Here is a 3,253-nt window from a genome sequence, read left to right as displayed (position 1 = left end):
GACTATTCTTTTAAAATGTAAAATGATAGGCACTGAATTCTAGCAGGCCATCGCCGTGTACAGAGACCAGCATGGTGTTCCGTGGGAGAGAAGAACTCCTACGTTCCAGGTTCCTGAATCTAATTCGGGTTTCACCACGTGTGGACTTGATCACCGTGCTGAGTGGCCGTAGTCTTATTTCCCTTCTGCGTGCGTGTAGGGATAATAGGAGGACCTGTGTAAAATAAGACTAAGCTGCCTCTGGCTGTGGGAAGGCCAGAGTAATCACCTCCATGTGTTCTTCTTGGTTGGTCCTGCTTGATTATAGCAACGTAAGCGTGGTAACCAACTATTACCTAGAAATTGCATCAGCCGCTTCTGAAGCGGCTTGTAATAGACAAGTTCATGGTTCCCTCAGAATGAAGGGCATCATTTTTCACGGGAGCCCAAGATTTTCCAGGTGAGGAAAAACAGAAATATCACCCCCCAGCTCCCTGAGATTGTAAGTTAGGGTCATCTAGCCACCCCCGGTGACAGAGGACAGAGACAGCAGGTGAAGCCCCTGCCTGAAGACCAGGCCTGATTTGGGAAGAAGACTTGTTTTCCAGCTTCACCTCCCGGGGCTCAGTTCAGTACCCGCATCGGGGCCAAGGACAAGAGGCTTTATCAGCCATGAGACAGCTCTGTGATCTGGAGGGGCCTGGAGCCAGCAAGGTCAGCCTGGAATGGAAGGCGAATTTCACTGGTCAGACCGGGCAGGACCGGTCCCCAGGAGGAGCACGTGACGCAGTGACGCGGCCACCGCTGTGTATATAAGGGTTTCGGGAGCGTTCCAGAGGTCTGAGGACAGAACGGAGCCTTGGGAGGTGGCAGAGCCTTGGGAGGTGAGTCCTAAGAGGTAGGTGGCAGCTTCCGTCCTCCTGGGCTTCCCTCTACGAAGCGCTGGCGGAGAACGGAACGTTCTATCGTGACCGTGGGTGCGCGCCCGAGTGCGAACAGCGGGCGATAATACCAGTTACGGAGAGTAAACGGGAAAAGAGGTCACCTAAAGTCTTCTCGGCTTCTTTTTCATGGCGAACAGGGAGTGTCCACCGGTCGTCGTCACCCTTATTTTTACGGTCAGTGTCACTGCTGCCCTTCCCAGGGTCTCTGGGTTGACGAAAGAAACCCGTCCAGCCCTGCCTGCCCCGAGGGCTGCTCACCATTGTTCTTTGTCGCACGGCGTTGACCGTTCGGTGTGGAGTTTAACCAGCACTCGTCCCCCCGGGACATTCGCTTCCAGCTAGTCGCGCCGATCAGCCCTGTCAGAGGAAGCGTGGGACGAGTCTTCGTTCCCCAACACTAATAAGCGATTTCTTTTCTCCTTTCCAGGAGCGTCAGAAGAGGTCTCCACGGAACCGGCCCCATGAAGCTGCTTTACCTTCTCATGTTCGTGGTGCTCTTCATGTCCCAGGTGGCGCCAGGTGAGCCCCCCTCCTCTCTCAGTGCTCCCCTCTCCCGGGGACCTCGGTTCCCTGGGGCCCGGCTGGGCCTGCCCGTGCCAGGACGGCGAGACGAGGGAGACTTCTCGAGTCTGGGTTAGCCCCTGAGCGTGGAGAAGCCACACGGATCGGTGGGCAGGACCTGGAAAAGCTGGCCTGTGTTCCTGTCTGACTGGTGACACCCAGACCAACGCACCCGCCTCGCGTGAAGCTCCCACCTACGGGTGGCGCTTGCTAGTGTACCCCTGGCCTCGCTCCACAGGTGTTGTGTTTCATGAGTGGCTGTAGGAGCAGGAAAAGACGAAGCGTAGAGGTTTTGTAGAAGGTGGCAATCCATACGCTCAGAACCGCGGCATTTGGAAGAGACGCAGAGGTATATTCTGCTCACCGTGTCACGGAAGTGCCAAGTGCTGCAGCACAGCTCAGGCTTTTACACTTGGACTTGAGGGAGAAAAGGTGGCTCGTATGGGTGAGCCCCACGGGGTCAGGCAGGGCACCGAGGGGGTCCGACCTGTCATCCTGCGACGGTGACACCTGCCTGCCGTCCCGGCTTTGTGCTCACCCCCCGTAGTCCTTGTCACCCTCCGTCTGCCCTCCTCTAATATTCCACGTTAATACACATCCTGGCTTTGCGTCAGGTAAGGGTTATTTCTTCCTCCCTTTTAGAACCCTCACTCGCCTCAGCTGGCACCCCTGAGTATGCTGGGTCTTTCCCTTTAGAGGCCTGAATCTCAGCTCTTTAATTTTATTTTTAAGATATACCGTTAAATCCTGATGGCACGGGTTCTAAGCTGGGGAATGTGGGTACACTTCAGAGGGCTGCTGACATTCCTCAAGAACTTTGGGGCACATCGTGTGTGTTTACATGTGTGAATAGACATGTATGTAGCTCCTCCTTCCCCAAGCGAGGGGCTGCGGTGTCCTCCTAGTCTCTGTGGGATTCTCTCCCAGGAAGATAAAAACAGAAAATCTCAGTGTCTGCTTCTAAAGGACTTTCTCTGACAACCCTTCAGTGCCAGATGTCTGCAGGGACACGCAGGGTCTGTGACGTATCAACCCCAGGGGGACATGGGAAGGGTCTCATCCCAGCCTCCAAGGACCAGCACAAGCATTTCTGTCCGTGACCAGCTCTCGGAGACTGGCATGGTCCTCCCATTTAATGACAAGAAGGGACGAGGTGGGGACAAGGCGGTGCCTGGGGCAGAATTCTCTCCTGAGCAGTGACGTGTGGGGCTTCCTGGCTGGACTGAAGTACTTCTCCCCCTGCACGGGGAGCTTGGGCCTTTCTTCCCCAAACAAGCATTTCTGTTCTTTCTACAGGTTACAGACATGGCCCCATGTACCGTTTCTGTGACTTGGGCACAAGCGTGTGCCTCAGGCGGAAGAGGAACTGCAGTGCACGCATGCCCGGCTTGTGCCCGGGAAGAAGCTTCTGCTGCCGAAGAACGAAGTGAACCCGAGAATTCACGTCTAACATACTGACCATACATGAAATAAACTGAAGCATTCATGTTTGACGTGTCTGCTCTGAGTTAATGTTTCAGTCACCGAGTCACTTGCTTTGCTACTACCTGCTCCGGGCTGGGAACTGCAGTGGGGGCTGGGCTGTGGGTTCGTCTCTCCGAAGGTGTGCCCAGACACGGAACTCCTCTCCAAGTTGGGGGGATCAAGAATGTCTTCCCAGCGAATATGGGCTGGACCTTAAAACATGAGTGAAGCAGCAGCCAGGGAAAGGGCAGGAAGCCTAAGAACTAAGTAGGAAGGGCCCCAGGTCACACACGACTGCCTTCACC

General features: G+C 55.1%; 1 long non-coding RNA gene across 2 annotated transcripts; it reads left to right on the top strand.

Annotated features, from left to right (window-relative positions):
• Positions 1 to 829: 829 nt before the first annotated feature.
• LOC149996636 (uncharacterized) lies at positions 830 to 2,958 on the top strand. Of its 2 annotated transcripts, none has more exons than XR_016507442.1 (3): positions 830 to 863; positions 1,351 to 1,442; positions 2,781 to 2,958. It is a non-coding gene; the product is annotated as an uncharacterized LOC149996636 (long non-coding RNA). The 2 variants fall into 2 exon arrangements; XR_016507441.1 differs by having other exon boundaries at positions 830 to 877.
• The last annotated feature ends 295 nt before the right edge of the window (positions 2,959 to 3,253 follow it).

The sequence above is a fragment of the Furipterus horrens genome, unplaced genomic scaffold (genome assembly GCF_987537825.1).
Source record: "Furipterus horrens unplaced genomic scaffold, mFurHor1.1.pri manual_scaffold_12, whole genome shotgun sequence".
Lineage (NCBI taxonomy): Eukaryota > Metazoa > Chordata > Mammalia > Chiroptera > Furipteridae > Furipterus > Furipterus horrens.
The sequence above is the reverse complement of the archived record's forward strand: the minus strand, read 5'-3'. Positions and strand labels throughout refer to the sequence as shown.